Source organism: Lygodium microphyllum, chromosome 10 (assembly GCF_053477565.2).
Source record: "Lygodium microphyllum isolate KBCC chromosome 10, Lygodium_microphyllum_v1.1.10, whole genome shotgun sequence".
NCBI lineage: Eukaryota > Viridiplantae > Streptophyta > Polypodiopsida > Schizaeales > Lygodiaceae > Lygodium > Lygodium microphyllum.
Genome location: NC_141144.1, coordinates 64,054,611 through 64,072,315, shown reverse-complemented (window position 1 = coordinate 64,072,315; position 17,705 = coordinate 64,054,611). Strand labels below are relative to the sequence as shown.

At 38.8% G+C, this 17,705-nt stretch overlaps 1 pseudogene; it reads left to right on the top strand.

The window, feature by feature from the left end:
• Positions 1-14,304: 14,304 nt before the first annotated feature.
• LOC148030098 (uncharacterized) lies at positions 14,305-14,960 on the top strand (annotated as a pseudogene).
• The last annotated feature ends 2,745 nt before the right edge of the window (positions 14,961-17,705 follow it).

Below are 17,705 nucleotides of genomic sequence, written 5' to 3'. Positions count from 1 at the left end.
TGATAATAACATAGTGCATAGAAAATGCCTACATAAATCGCATGACCAAAAAAGAAGAGGATGTGTGCGCACATGACTAGAAAAGAAGAGGATGTGCGCGCCACAGATCCAAGAGCAAGCTATAGATCCTCGCCATCGGAAAGCTTGTCCCACCGCCAAGGAGCATCGAATGAACTCTGCAAGAAAAGAAATAACTACACATCAGTTCACCATACAATAATGCCGTTTAATTAAATTTAGTAACTACAGACAAGAAAGATGAGTAACTTACTAGGCCACCACGTCCATACAATTGGTCAATCAATACAGTGAGACCGTGTCACTTTGTATATCGAGTCTCTAGGTTGGTGGGATCGCAGTTTGTAATGGAGTGCTGCAAAGAAAACAAAATACAACTGTTAGAAACACAATTGTCAGTACAAGGGATATTGCAAAAAAATAAGCAATCAAAAAAAAAACTTACAAAGTCCTCCAAATAAGTTATGTGACTGCCACTCCCAAGATGATGGACCACTCCTGTCTCCAATTGTGCTCTTGCTGCCTCACGTTGTTGTCTCCAACGTCTTGAAGAATTTGTAGCCTCCTCCCTGAGTCAGTGCCAATCATGTGCCTCTAGCCACTCGGGCTTTGAGGCCCCATTCTTAACATGCGCTCGATTGTCTATGTGACATGTACGCACGCATGCACTCCATCATCCAGCCAGTGGAAAACCTATCTACTATGGTGGTACCCAAAACTCCTCATGCAAAGATGCTACTATGTAGTCCTTGATCCCCTCCGATATGTTCTTCCAATGATCCAAGATGTGGCAAAAAACTTGTTGGCACAACTCTCTCATACAAGCCATCACCTTCCTCCCCTCATAATTCATGATGACCGCTCTTGTCCTATCATCTACAAGGCATTCATCTAGAGTATGCCTAAGATGTGTCCTCTCCCACACTTGTGACCATGCTCCTCGGTATATCCAGGAGACCCCTATAAATCTGGTGTACCTACGGAGGTATTATCTTTTGGAGTATCTACCATAGGGGTGCCACTTGCGCACAGCTGAGCAAAAGCTAGAGTGACTAGAGTAGATGTCCCCACAGGTGTGGCAAATCCCATAGGTGATACAACTCCAGCATAACGATGAGATGGAGACATTACATCAGTACCTCCACAATAACCACTTGAGCCACGCTCTCTCGAACTTGCATAAGAGCGAGGAGTAGTACTTGTATCCTGAGCCGATTGTGTGCTCACTACATCCACATCTCCGCAACATCCCCCAGAACCACACTCTCCAGCGTCGACCTCGTCTATTTGAAACGAAAGCATCAGAGTGCACCGAAGTAGATCCAATAGCACGGTCTGATCTGCCATATCTCTGAATTGAGCCATCTGATCTAGAGATAAACATATGAAGATCTTCCATAGCTCCTCGACTCATCGTGCAGATCCAAATATCCACAAAGGTTACCTGCACAGAAAAAAATTAATTTTATCATAATCAATATAAATCAAGCAAAGCACGGTAATATAAATCTTTAAAAAATGATCTTACTTAAACGCATATCTTATGTACCCTTATAAGCAATTCATCAACAAATTGAGTAGGTGGATGCTCCAAGTATGAAGTACCCTATGGTTCCATGTAAATCTCCTGACACAACTCCACATACACTGGAAGGTTGATAGATAGGTCACCACAAAAGGATGAGTCAACCTCGTTCTCAAAGAATTCTTGGACTCTTGTATTTCCATCATTGTTACCCGATTCTGGCTCCTCTACATGCTCGAAGCTTTGGGTGGCCTCCACCCCTTGCAATATCGACCCCTCTATTTGCATACTGTCCTCATTTACGTTGGAAACATTGCTTTCATCATATACTCTCGCACTTCGGGGAGCTAAAGATACAACATACCACCATCGAGGTTGTCGAGGGTTTGGATAGAAAATTTCCTGTTCAAAATCACATACAAGAGAGATTTAATTTTTTTTACATGTACCAAGTTGTAATAAATTTAAAAAAAACATGAGTTCATGCACCTATTCACAATGGGCCGGCAATACAAATGTGTCATGCAAATCCGTCCATATTTTTTTGAAATCTATTTCGAGAAATCCAGATGGACCTCGTCAAACTATTGCCTCAACTCTTTCAGTACCGCTTTGAACCATTGCACATTGAATAGGGTTATCAAGAAGCTACGGTAATCCACCATGACAATACTTTACAAGTTTCCAAAATACTTCATCTCATTTATAACAATGTTTGGATTAGTTGCTCGTCATTGGATCTCTTGCTCTAATTTTGCTATGATACCATAATCTGTTATGGAGCACATTTTGTTGATATGCTCCCATGCAAAAATGCCATCTGCGCGACCATGCCACACTATATATTTTGTATTGTACATTGACACAGTTAATTAGTTGTTTCATATAAAATCTAGAAACCCTAAACATGTTGTCACCTTTGGATTACATCCCCTCGAGAATTCCCACTCCTCAGTTCAGGCCTCCGCCCCTTCGCGGGACACTACGGTCAAAGCTCCATGCAACCATCGAGTTCATATACACTGCGACATCTCCTCCATGCCCTCGGGATATCGAATCAATTGATGGCGTGTACTACGTTGAAATTGAGATCGTGCTTCTTCTCGATCTTTCTTGTCTTGCTCGTACCTAGCGAGCCATGTCTCCATGGAGAAATGGTGTAACATACAAAAATGATTCACTTTCTCCTCCATTGCAACATCCATCCTTTTTTCTACCCCATTTTCCAACCACCACATCTCCGATCAATCTATCATCATCCTTCAGTGACCATAGCATACTATTGTCTGAATCCACTATTGGTAGCCACTGTGAAATATGCACTAATACCTCAGACACTAACCAACCTTTAGTCATGCTACCTTTTGGCCAAGCTCGTTGTCGCACAAAGCCTTTCAAAGTTTTCATGAAGCATGCAAGAAGAGCATCCATTGCATATGGACAGGTCCCGCAATCTCTACCTCCTCTACAAGATGCACTAGGAGATGGGTTTGTATTGTGAGCATGCTGGTGGGCAAGTACTTCTCAAAGAGATAGACAGTATCCAGTTCTCCCCGCCTTGCGGATTCAATAGAGAATGTCTTTATCTCCTTCTATGAGATCCATTGCACTAAATTTGACAATATGTCAATCGCCTTGCATATTTCTGGAGTAAGGCATCTCACAATCGCGATCGATGGTATAAGCTGTCACAAACGAAGAAGCATTACAAACAATGACTAGAATCCAAATAGCAAAATATGGAGGCCACTTACAATCCATTCGTAGTACAAACCTGACATATCTCATGCCAATCATGGAATTTTAGCTCTGATAATTGGTTGTCTTTAGAAAATGCGAACATGAGAGAACGCATCATAACCATCAGAGACTTGATAATTTGCTTCACTGTGTGTTCTTTTTTAGTGGACAAAACCCAAGGAGCGTGAGGTAGCTGCAAGCGACTATCAGCACTTGATTAGCCAAAGTGCCTCCATCTTGTCTATCTCTTTCAAATCCATTTGTGCATCTATAGTGTCTCTCTTTTTCTTGTGATATTGTCCCATAGTAAGCTACCTACAATCTTCAAAATATGTATGGGATCCAACAAGTGGTTGATCTATAAGTGGGTCCAATATGGCAACTTGTAGAAGTTTAAGAAATCTTACATTCCATGTGGATGTGACTCCGTGTGCACCATTTTTAGCTTGTACCAACTTGGGCGTTCATTCGTGTTGGAAGTCATCCAACAAAACCTTCCCTCAATTCATGACCCTCCGGCATAAGAAAGTAGTGTCTCCTTAATATACCATCTTCTTTATGGTTCGTGACCTTCAGGAGTCTAACTATGGCCCACACAATGGACATGCATGATAGCTTGAGATAACCAAACATGTCCCAATACCTGATCTATCCAGTGAATACAGACTTGAATGAGCTATGATAGATATTACCAATGAGAATGGAAGCTTACTTACATGAGCACTCCCCAAATCCCAGAAAGTAATCCATGGCTTTCTTTCTTAAATTGTTTGAGAAGGGATTTGTTCTCTTATAACTCAACGAAATTAACGTATAACTCGATATGCAAAGCGTAGGAGGAGGTAGCCCAAAGTATGTCAATAAAACCATCTGTTCACCTCCAAGTCCAATCTCTCTTTCGCTTTACCGGCGAGCTTGGAGACACAAGCCTTCTACACCTTTCCGAAGCGTCGAACACACCTAAGGTACACCCTTAACTATATATATATATATATATATATCTACTACTACTACTACTACTACTACTACTAGTACTCACCTTCTCGAACCGTTGAACACATACTACTACTACTAGTACTTGCCTTTTCGAAGCCTCGAACACACCAAAGGTGCACCTTTAACAAAACCTCTCTCTCTCTCTCTCTTTCTCTCTCTACTACTACTACTATTACTACTACTAATACCACCACCATCACCACCACCACCACCACTACTATCCTTCTCAAAATGTCAAACACACCCAAGGTACACCATTAACAAAACATCTCTTTCTCTCTCTCTCTACTATTGCTGTTGATGTTGCTACTACTACTACAAACAAGACAAGAAGAAATTAAAGAACAAGATCTTACCCTCTCTTTGCTTTTTATCCATTCCTTCTCCTCTCTCCCTCCCTCTCTCTATTATGTTTCATGTTTATTTGCTCTCTCTCGTTCTTTCTTTCTTTTTCTCTCTTCCTCTCCCTCTCTCATTTCCTCTCCCACTCTCAATTCCTCTATTTCTCCCTCAGTACACATTATTTTTAGTAAAAACAAACAAAAGAAAAGGAGAAAAAACAAAAACAAACCAAGAGGGAGAAATGCACTCACCGCAAAGGCCCGAGGATTGATTTGGGGGCTCCTCTGCGCGACGATGGTTCCTCTTCGCCCATCGTGCACTTTCTTCTCTTATTCGCGAACGGCAGCGGCGGCAGCGAGAAGCTATCCTTCTCCCTCTTTCTCTCTTTCTCACTATCGTCTGAGTACTGTCAGTATTTGCATCGCGCAATGCAAATAGCGACACCGCTAATTTGCATTGAAAATGGTCGTCACTATTCCCTCATATCCTTGTAGTGAGGGGATGGAGCAGGGAAGGGGAAGTAGGAGGAGGGAGGAGATATGGAGGAGAAAATGGAGGAGGGGAGGGGGGTACACAATGTAACGTGTCCACTAGTATCATCCAGGACACATCTTAGCAGTCCATCGGAAAGGATGTCTAGAAAGCTCCGCCCGGCACTCCCATGGATTGTTACGGGTTTGCGTGACTCCAGAATACTTCTGCTACGTGGCAGACGCGGAAAGTCCTAGATCGCAAACCCGTAACATTCCATGGGAGTGCCGGGCGGAGCTTTCTAGACATCCTTTCCGATGGACTGCTAAGACGTGTCCTGGATGATACTAGTGGACACGTTACACGCAAGGGGAGAGAAAGGAAGAGGGGGTGTCGGAGGAGAGGGAATTTGGGGTTTTTTAAAATCATGTTTAATAGATTATTACCTCTAGTAAAAAATGAGGCTCCCCTCGCTTATCGCATGCACGAGAATGCAGGTCAACGGGAGGGAGAGGTCGATTTTGTGACGGTGGGACTAACACGACAAATGGGGCATACATAGGGTGAAGAATGTCAGCATGGATGCATCAACACGTGGGAAATCACATAAATGTAGGTGTTCATGCAAAACATGCACATCATCAAAACAAAATTTAAGGAAAATTTAATAATAAATTATCCAAGCAAAAGATGGATGGAGAGAAAACATTGTGAGAGAAAGAGGACGGAAGGGTAAAACGGGATGTCCAAGGACAATTAAGGGCATTCACATGAGAACAAGGAGAAAATTGAGTCTGCAAACACACACAGAAATTAATACTAAGAAATCAGTTGGCCAAAATAAAGTGTAGACAAAATAAAACATAACCAAGATGAGAGGGTGCACAGACTTGTCACATTAGGACACAATTTTGACAAGGATAAAACCTCTTTGCGTGAAAAAATAGAAAAAACACACCTGAAAATGGGGCTGACTCTATATGTACTAATTTTGACTTTCATAATAAGTATATTCCTTACATTAAAGGCTTTTTTATGGCAATGAAATATATACTTGTTAGAAATTTAAAGTGTTTTATGTAGTTACCTTTGTGTTTCTAAACACCACCAATATCAATGAGAGAATCTGCTTGATTTTTTTAAATTCTTTCAATAACATTAGTTAATTGTGTTGAATTTTCTTATAAAGTGGTTTAAATCCTATTTTGTACTTTATGACCGTCTACTATACAAACATATGCAACAAATGCCTCACATCGTCTATCACTTACATTGAACAACTCACAATTATCCATGTTGAAGTAGACTCCTTTAGTCTCTACTTTGAAAGATATGGAAGAAATGCAACATGCTTATGAGTTAGGATATCACAAACATTTCATAAATGGTATTGCAGCTATCTACAAAATTTGTATTTTTCCAATATACATGATGCAACAAGACAGTGACTCTACATGGACTAATTTTGACTTCCATAGTAAATATATCCCTTACGTTAAGGGCTTTTGCATGGCTATGAAATATATGCTTGTTAAAAATTTAAAGTGTTTTATGTAGTTACCTTGGTGTTTTTAAACGCCACCAATATCAATGAGAGAATCTACTTAATGTTTTTTATTCTTTCAGTGACATTAGTTGATTGTGTTGAAATTTTTTATAAAGTGGTTTAAGTTCAATTTGGTACTTTGTGTCTTAGCTAACAAATAAGTCTTAATTGATAATAATTTTTATGTCTATTTCTTTAGAAACACAAACTATTAGTCAAAGGTTAAATCTTTAGTCTTAGAAAAATCATAAACTTCTAGTTTGGTATATAAATCTTTATTTTATGATATGAAAGTTCATTTAGCTAGTCAAACTAGTGTGAAACTAGTTGATTTTGGCCAAAGCCAATATCCATCTTGTCCATATATTGTCAAGATAAATAGAAATTTTGAATAAAAGATATTTATATATCATACATATACATGCAAAAATTGTAAATGGGATGAGCAATTATTTGACATACTTGTGTCTTTTGGTTTACACAAAAAAAGAACCATCACATCATAGGTTATCCAAACTTATTACTATATGGTATTAGATCAAGTTATTAAACCACACTTAGTTAGTGGTGACTCTTTTAAGGTCCTAGTTCATGAAACTTATACATGTCACTTTAAATGATAATATATCTAAAAGAAAAAACTCGTATTATAATATCTTCAAATCCATAACATTGAAAATTTTGGCCATGATAACATATTTTTATACAATCTTTAAGGCTCTTGTATTCTAAATTCTCTCTCCACTCCATCAAACCTTTGTATTCTTACATTAAACTTGGAAATTTCCTTGGTATATATACTAGTTAAGCCTCCTTGATGTTTCTACCACCATAAAACATCATTTTTTGTTAGTACGCTTGAAAAGATAGAGGTGAAATCTAAATCTCGTAATAGCCACATAGCTTACATTCATCATTTAAGCTCTCAAGATGTGTGATCTCATATTTGTAACATACAAAGTGCCCTTTAAAGATAAACATAAACATAGTACTCTCTTTCATTCACAAAAGTAAGACATTTATTCAAAGTGGGACTTGGAAAATTCCCAAAATCTCTAATATGGTGTTTTTGAGCATATGAAAATACACATTTTTTGGAGTTGTGTGAGTGAGATAAGAGACCTTTTGGGCCATGTTGCAAGACAATGGAAAGAGAGTAATCTTGAGTTGGGAGAACTATTATAACATTCAAGTGAAATACAATTTGTTATTGCAATACATGTAGGAGATAAAGATAAAACATAGAGAAACACCATATTAGAGATTTTGGGAATTTTCCAAGTCCCACTTTGAATGAATGTCTTACTTTTGTGAATGAAAGAGAGCACTATGTTTATGTTTATCTTTAAAGGGCACTTTGTATGTTACAAATATGAGATCAGACATCTTGAGAGCTTAAATGATGAATGTAAGCTATGTGGCTGTTACAAGATTTGGATTTCACCTCTATCTTTTCTAGCATACTAACAAAATATGATGTTGCATGGTGGTGGAAACATCAAGGAGGCTTAACTAGTATATACCTAGGAAATTTCCAAGTTTAATGTAAGAATACAAAGGTTTGATGGAGTGGAGAGAGAATTTAGAATACAAGAGCCTTAAACATTGTATGAAAATATATTATCATGGCCAAAATTTATAATGTTATGGATTTGAAGATATTATAATAGGAGTTTTTTCTTTTAGATATAGCATCATTTAAAGTGACATGTATAAGTTTCATGAACTAGGACCTTAAACGAGTCACCACTAACTAGGTATGGTTTAATAACTTGATCTAATACCATATCGTAATAAGTTTGGATAACCTATGATGTGATGGTTCTTTTTTTGTGTAAACCAATAGACACAAGTATGTCAAATAATTGCTCACTCCATTTACATTTTTTGTATGTATATGTATGATATATAAATATCTTTTATTCAAAATTTCTATCTATCTTAACAATATATGGACAAGATGGATATTGACTTTGGCCAAAATTAACGAGTTTCACACCTTGACTAGCTAAATGAATTTTCATATCATAAAATAAAGATTTATATACCAAGCTAGAAGTTTATGATTTTTCTAAGACTAAAGATTTAACCTTTGACCAATGGTTTGTGTTTCCAAAGAAATAGATATAAATTTTATAATCAATCAAGACTTATTTGTTAGCTAAGACATAAAGTACAAAATTGGACTTAGACCACTTTATAAGAAATTTCAACACAATCAACTAATGTTATTGAAAGAATAAAAAACAATAAGTAGATTCTCCTCATTGATATTAGTGGCGTTTAAAAACACCAAGGTAGCTACATAAAACACTTTAAATTTTTAACAAGCATATATTTTATAGCCATGCAAAAGCCCTTAAGGTAAGGGATATATTTACTATGGAAGTCAAAATTAGTCCATATAGAGTCATTGTCTTGTTGCATCATGTATATTGGAAAAATACAACTTTTGTAGATAGTTGCACTACCATTTATGAAATGTTTGTGATATCCTAACTCATGAGCAAGTTGCATTGCTTCCATATCTTTCAAAGTAGAGTCTAAAGGAGTCTGCTTTAACATGGATAATTGTGAGTTGTTCAATGTAAGTGATAGAAGATGTGAGGCATTTATTGAGTATGCTTATACAGTAGATGGTTATAAAGTACAAAATAGGATTTAAACCACTTTATAAAAAATTTCAACACAAGTAACTAATGTTATTGAAAGAATAAAAAACATCAAGTAGATTCTCTCATTGATATTGGTGGTGTTTAGAAACACAAAGGTAAGTACATAAAACACTTTAAATTTCTAACAAGCATATATTTCATAGCCATATAAAATACTTTAATGTAAGGGATATATTTATTATGAAAGTCAAATTTAGTCCATATAGAGTCAGCGCCTTCTTGTTAATCATGTATATTGGAAAAATATAAATTTTATAGATTTTGTATAAAACATTTAGCTACACTACCATTTATGAAATGCTTGTAATATCCTAACTCATGAGCAAGTTGCATTGCTTCCATATCTTTCAAAGTAGAGACTAAAGGAGTTTGCTTCAACATGCGTAATTGTGAGTTGTTCAATGTAAGTGATAGACGATGTGAGGCATTTGTTGAGTATGTTTGTATAGTAGACTATCATAAAGTACAAAATAGGATTTAAACCACTTTATAAGAAATTTCAATACAATTAACTAATAGGATTTATAAGAATGAGAGTCTTGATTTGCGAGGATGTAGACAGTTTGTGACTGAACACTTGGTTGCTTGTGAGCAAATATTGACACGATTAGAGGAAGTAAATTTGGCTCTTTCAGGGCTGAAATTTGTCTTTGGTGTTAATGAAGTCATCATAGTTGGGCATATGGTTGGTTATTATGGCAGAAAGCCTTCATCTACAAAGGTGGATGCCATAAGCAGGATTGCAGAGTATTGCTCGACTACTTCAGAGGTGCGGAGATTTGTGGGAGCTTGTGTATTTTACATGATTTGGATTCCTCATTTTGCTCACATAGTAGATGTTCTCTATCAGCTGCTTTGAAAGGGGCATAAATTTCATTGGGATGAGAAGCATTCGAAACCCATACGTAAACTTAAGAAGCTATTGCAGTTAGCTCCTACTCTTCGCAAGGCAGATTATCAGTGTGGACGGCCAATCATGTTGACAGTTGATACTAGCCCTATTGGCATAGGTTGGGCAGTGGGACAGGATGATGCTGATGGGAACAAATATGCAATCCACTTTGGAGCTAAAGTTCTTAATGATCGGCAGAGGGGATATCTGCAGATTAAAAGAGAGTTGTGGGGAGTAGTCACTGCACTGAAGTGTGATAAAGGGTATTTTATTAGTGCTTCAATTGTTGTGGAAACAGATTGTTTGCCTTTGCTTGGCATGTTTACTAGCTGTTCAACTCCAGATATAGCGATGCTTCGGTGGATTGCCTACATCAAATCATTGAATCCAGAATTTCGACATATAGCAGGAAAAGATAATCCAGTTGCTAACATGCTGTCTAGAGCGAGATATAAGGATGAGGAGTCAATGCTTGCAGAAGATGATGAGACATAGTTTGCAGCTTCTGTCCTTGTTCATGATTGTCATGCATCTACTGTTGAAGCCTTTACTGAAGAACTCTATGTTGACGAGTGGTTGCAAATTGGTCAGTATCTGAGTTCATTGACTCGAAGAGCTGATTGGACAGATGATGTATTCAAGAAAATCAGAAGAAAGGCTTATGGGTATTTCTTGAAAGATGGTTTTCTTTGGAAGCACCCAAAGAAGAGAGGTGGCCTACCCTTGAGAGTAGTTTGTGAGGCAGCTATGTAGATACAGATTATGTGAGAGTTTCATGAGAGTTATTGGGCTGGACATAGAGGTGCGTGGGCTACCTATGAGAAAATCAATGAAAGATAATGGTGGAAAGGGATGTATAAAGATGTTTCCCACTTTGTGGAGACTTGCAGGGACTGTCAGCTTTACTCTTTAGTGCGGCATCGTGATGAGTTGCATCCGACCTATCCGCTATGTATGCATTATAAATGGGTGGTTGACTTGGTTACTTTGCTAGTGGGACTTTGGCAGATGAGATATCTTGTCTTGGCTAGGGAGGATCTTACAAACTGTGTTGAAGGCAGATCTTTGCGGACGAAGACCACCACTACAGTATGTAAATTCTTGTTGAAAGAAATATTTTGCAAGTATGGATGTATAGGCAAGATTACAGCTGATCATGGAGAGCTAGATGTAGATGAAGCTAGAGAATTTTTCTCACGGCTTGGGATTAAGTTGGCTCTTACTACTGCCTATAATCTAGAGTGGAATGGCAAGAGCGAAATAGGACATCCACCGATAGTTAAGGCATTGGCAAAAGCTTGTAGAGGTCGGATTGGAGATTGACCGAGATTATTACCTTTTGCATTATGGACAGATCGCTTTACACATAGCGTGACTACTGGATATATGCCTGCAGAGTTGATGTATGGGCAAAAACCTGTCATGCCTACTGAAATCTGTGCTCTCACGTGGAGTGCTCTTCCATGGCATGAGAATTTATCAAGAGAGGAGCTTCTAGCTCTTTGGATTCGTCAACTAGAGAGAATGACAGAAGATGTGCAGCTAGCAGTTGATCGTTTGAAGGCAGCCCGACTCAGAAACAAGGACAGGTTTGATTTGAGGCATCACTTGCGGCCTAGAGCCATAAAAGAGGGAGATTGGGTTCTAGTCTACGACAGTAGCCTAGAAAATCAGCATAGTAGCATGAGAAAAATGGTTCAAAGATGGTTTGGACCATATGAGGTGAAACAGGTTTTTGACAATGCTACCTATGAGTTGGCTGAATTGGATGGACATTGAGGGTGCCCATTGCTGGAAAACAAATCAAGATTTTCAAGAGAAGAGAAGATGAAGAGTATGCACTTGAAGCATTGGCAGAAGAAGAGCAGTTAGAAGAAATTCTAGCAGAAGAAGCAGAGAATATGGATGATGAAGCTGATGGAGAAACAGGTCTACCAGAAACTGATGGACTAGACCTGTTTGTGAACTTGGATGATCCTGGATAGTTGGCTCATCCGGAGGATGCGCAGGTTTAGAGGGGGTGGATGTCGTGCTTCTGCGCATCCAAGCCGTAAACACCTCCATTTTTGTTGTGCATCTGTGTTATCTTTTTGCGTGTGTTTCATTGTGTTTGATTGCTGCATTATCTTTCTGTCCTTTTCAGTACCCGCATACAATGTACATACTCCACTTGTGTGTTGTGTTTGTGTGTGTTTCTGTCTGTGTGCATGTTGTGGGTGTGTCAGAAAAATATGAAAAAGTGATGCCAAAGAATATTATTATGCTGTCAATTTCAATGATGAATTCCAAGAAAAGTACAGGAAACTATGGAATCAAAGGAAGCTTTGTAGAAGCCGACATTTAAGCTATGAAGATAAAGGTTGCACGTGAACAAGGTCAACGTAAAATGCGGGATAAAGCATTTTTGAAGAAGATACACTAGCACTATATGCCATGGAGGAGAAGGGTCCATATGCCTTTGCCGTAGACTTTTTGATGGGAGCAGTCTCTACGGCTATCTCAAAGACTGCTTCTTCCCTCCTTGTGTATTCCCTTGATTATGCTAGAACTCGCCTTGCCAACGATGTCAAGATTGCAAAGAAAGGAGGGGAACATCAATTCAATGGACTCTTGGATGTCTACAAGAAGACTCTTAGAAACTTTCTATAAATTTGGGGTTGTGATAGTAATGTCACCCACAGAGGATCTCTAGATTGTCGACTTAAAGGTGCCCGTCCGGATGGATCTAGGAGAAAAGCCTATAGAGCTTACTGTTTTGAGAGAAGGCTCTCGCTCAATAAAAGTTCCTAAAGCAGCTGGTGGCATTGCTTGCTTTAGTTTTGAGGAACTTTGTGGGACGCCAAAGGGAGCTTCCGATTATCTTGCTATTGCTATGACTTTCCATACAGTTTTTGTTGCCAACATTCCTCAGATGACAGCTTCTCATAATGAGTTGGTAAGGAGATTTATCACTCTGATTGACGTGCTTTATGAACAGAAGGAGAAACTAATAGCTTGTGCTGAGGAGGAGCCAAGTGATTTGTACCAGCCTAGGTTATTGACATAGCTGATGCAATGATCCTTAGAAGACACTGAAGCCTGATGGTCTTCTAGGCTTTACCGTGGATTCAACATTTCTTGTGTTGGAACATGGTCTATTTGGCAAGCTTTTTGCTTGGCTGGAGTATCACTACTGGTGTTGGCCTAGCCTATTCTTGGCAAAAAGGAGTTTTTTTTTTTTGCTCTTTCCAGGCAATTAAGGAGGGAATCGATGGAATTAGCCGGGGGGATCTGAAGAGGAAAGTCTGAGATCCAGATGTAGGCATCGAAATATGTTTCTGAGGTCGCGGAGCTTCTTCGGAGGTTGCCACGACTTTTACTGCTGCTGCTTAAGACAAACGACTGTTTACGAGCTGTGGACCGTGTAGACTTGTATGTCCTTTTCCAGGGGTACTGACAATGTGGCCGTCAGAGCTGCTTTGGGAACCTTGCATATGGTGAAGTGGAGGACTTCGACATTTTGCTCACTGTCTTCGAGATGTACATACTCTGAAGGACTTCTATGGTGGCCATTGTTGATGTCTTCGAGCAGAACAGGGCTCGAATTGAGGCCCCAGACATGGTGCGTTGAACTATGAACTTCAAGCGACTTGCACATTTGCCCGATCTTCACTTTCCGGCCTTTTCTCTCACGTTTCGGAATCCTCTGCGGCCGCTACCTCATCACATGCTGGCACTCCGTTAGCTTTCGCCAAGGTTAGCGTGAGGAAGCCTATGTCATCAGATTTTTGCGGTTCTATTACAAGCCTTCAGAGTAGCGACTTGCAACAATCTGAACTACCTTGCCTTCTCCTTTTTTGTCTTCTGTTGCCTATCATTTTTCTTCTGTGTGCTCCGGACGTTCCTATCCCAAAGGATCAATGGCAGCCTCTCTGAACAACAGAAAGAGATCACAGAGCCAGATTTTCCTACTGAAGCTTGGATAGGGCTGGACATGCCTCTCTTCTTCCACGCAAGCGACCATATCGTCTTGATATCGTAGAGCGAGTGCCAATTGAAGCATTGGAGAGACAGGAGCCACCGGAGGTGGTCAAATCCATCTTCCCCAAATCAAAACTCTTCAAGGAACAGGCCGCGAATGCTGGCGCACATAAGCAAGTCGCTCACCACCACCATCTACGACACTCTCTGGGTGCCCAACAGTCTGATTGACAGGCAACTTGCCACTGGGGACTTCAAAGGAAATCTTCATATCTGGGATTTAGAGAAGCTGAACATGCCTGTGTTCCATGTTAAAGGCCATGAAAGTATCATAAATGCCATTGATAGATGTGGTGGATTGGGAATCGGTTATGGAGCTCCAGAAATTGTAACAGCTGAGCGTGATGGAAGGGTTTGCGTTTAGGACCAGTGCCAGAAGGATGACCCTGTTGTTGCGTTGTTGCATTTGAGCCTGAAACACAAGAAAGTGCAAGAGATTGTTGGACGGTCACTTTTGGGAACGCTTACAATGATGAAGAGCGGTGTATTTTGGCAGGTTATGATAATGGTGATATAAAACTGTTTGATTTGAAGATGTGCAAAGTTAGATGAGAAACCAGCACGGATAATGGGATATGCAGTGTCCAATTTGATTGTAAAGACATAAAAATGAACAAATGTGTTGCAACCACGTTGGAATCAAAATTTCATGTGTTTGACCTCCGAATTCAACATCCAGAAAAAGGGTTTGCTGCCCACAGAACTTCATTGTATTGGCATTGTATGGATTTCTGAGAATTGATCACAGGAATTGCTACCCAGCAGAACTCATCAAGCCTATGTGCCAATGGTAGAACTGTCCTCGAACACCTGAATGCAAAGCTGGTTATGAGATACTACAGATTTTTGTGAACATGGACCTCATGTAATTTACTTGACAAGCAATATAGTGAACTTCGGCATCAAAAATTTGATTTCTTCTTGTTAGCCTCATTCCTTGCTGCAACTTGAACTCTGTGTTCAGCAGCTCTTACACGAACTCTACGACAACGTGAGGTGAACAGGCCTACCACAACATATGTATCTAGTCAATGTGATTATACAAGTGTGATATTAGAAAAAGCAATGAGAACGGAGACTCATTTATGTGAGCACACCACCAAACTTGAAAAGTTAGGCATGAGCTACATAAGAATGGCCCTTATATTAGTGGATTATCTGCTAAGATGCTTGCTTATATCTTCCATAGTAATCCCTTCCTCCCATAACATCTTAAGCTCCTCAACTAATGAACAAAGATAAACATCTATATTACTGACTTTATAGCATCTAGGCATGATCAAGCTAAGAATCTAGGTGTTGTTTCTTTGTTGAAAGCCATGATAGAATGTTGTAGTCAACAAGGGCTACTAGCCACACATTGTAAGAGGTTGAACACAGTCCGAATGGATTCATTCCATCCATACAAAGACCAAACCGACGATTCATTGCCTCATGCAAATTTGGAAAAGATGGAATCAATGTGATACCATGCTTAACATCCATGGATACATTGGATACCATCTATGGATCTATTTTACACTTGTCATGTTGCCAAGCTTCCCATGCTTGATGTGTGGAACATGTGACAAACACGTAGTATGAGCAAAAAGTGTTTGAGATCCTTCTAGGGAATGATTTGATCGTGTAGGTTTTGTTGATATGTATAAGCACCACACTTTAGACATGTAGCCATGGACTCATATTCTCCTTGAAAGAGCATACAATCAACAGGACACTCATGAATATTGTTGTAATCCATTCCTAACTTTTGTAACACTTGTTGCATCATCACTAGACTTGGGCATCGTATTTTTGGATGGTAATATTATGTGACATTTTAGTAATCTAAAATTCTCCACAAAATTTGAAGAAATCAATTTTTTTTTTTACACAAATGAAGCTTCTAGAAGCAGATTATTGTTTTTGTTAGAAACTTTTCTTAGGAAACACCACTAGTTATTATATTCCATATGAGGTTTAAAACTTGATTTTGATAACAACACATGCTATGATAGCTTGCAAATTTCTTCAAAAATGGATATATTTTAGAATAAGATTTTTTAATCTAAAAAATGCACGTATTGAGATGATTACTTTTATCAATGCATGGGGTGGAGATTGTACTCTATGCTTGGGTAAGTTACTCATGAATATATGTGTGCTTCAAAATAAGGTATTTTTTAAATACCATTTTTATAGATTTTTTACATACAGAAGGGTGTAATATAAAGAGGTTATTTACAGATTGAATAGAAAAGGGTTATGTTTTATTCAAGAAAAATTCATAGATAATGATATTTATAAATAGGGTTTGAACGCACGTGATATAGAGGATATACACATAGTAACTTCCATGAGACTTTATGGAAGTCCTACTCTCACTTCTATGTCTCTAAATGTTCCTTTGCATTTGCCGTAGGAGAGAGCGAAAGGGAGGGAGAAAGGCTAAGTTTAAGTTTCAAATACTAAATGTGCTCTCTTTTTGATTTTCAAATGTTAATAACCCGGGCAACAAAGCAAGGATCTATGTACTTGGATTGAGTCTACTGACTTAGAGTGAAGGTGCTCAATAATAGAATGATTGCTAAAACAAGGATCTATATAGTTCGATACATTTAACTTGAAGCGAAAATTTTTTCTCCAAAAGCAACCATGTATAGAATAGTTTCATAAAAGTGTGTAAGGATATATAATATTACATCATCTGTCTAATTTGTTGCACTATGTGAGGAGAAAGTTTGAGCTTGGCTAAGTAAGCATTTTGGTGCAATGGTAGTTCAGTTCATGGAAGAAGAGGCAAAAGAAAATTTTGATGAGTGTTACAAGTGTGAGGTATGGAAGGTTTGTAGACGTTTATAGAATATGTTATTAAGTATGGAAATAGCTATTTAAGTTTGAAAAAGACTTCTAGAAGATGGTGCAAGATGGGACCTATGATCATACTAATGTTAATGTAAAGTATGAGCCAAAATATTGCTATGTTCATATTTATGAGTCACAAATGGGTCCAAAAGCGGGTATATTATGGGCATGATATACTTCAACATCCCTGGTGCCAGAAGGATTGCTTGTGACAATGACCGCCTTTGCCCCCACTTTTGTGTTGCACTTATAGTAATATTTTGGGATTTGATCGACCACCCATTGCAGATGTGTCACGCACTACAAGGGTACACATATATAGCAATGCTATTAGCGATGCAAATACCGATGTTTTTAGAGACACAGATACCGATGCTAATAGCAACGACTTACTGCGGTAACATTTCGCCGAAACCCAAACGTTTCTTTCATATGAGAGCGTGAAGGCAGAGAGAAAGAGAAAGTGAGGTGAGCAAGGGAGGTGAGCAAAGAAGCAAGCCGCGAGCCGCACGCGAGGAGAGGAGCATCGCCTGCACGAAGAGGTCATGGAAGAAGAAGAGAGCACGACGATATGCCCTGTTTTGGTTTCTTTACAATCTTTGTTTTGCTTTGCAATGTAGGTTAGAAAGTATTGGT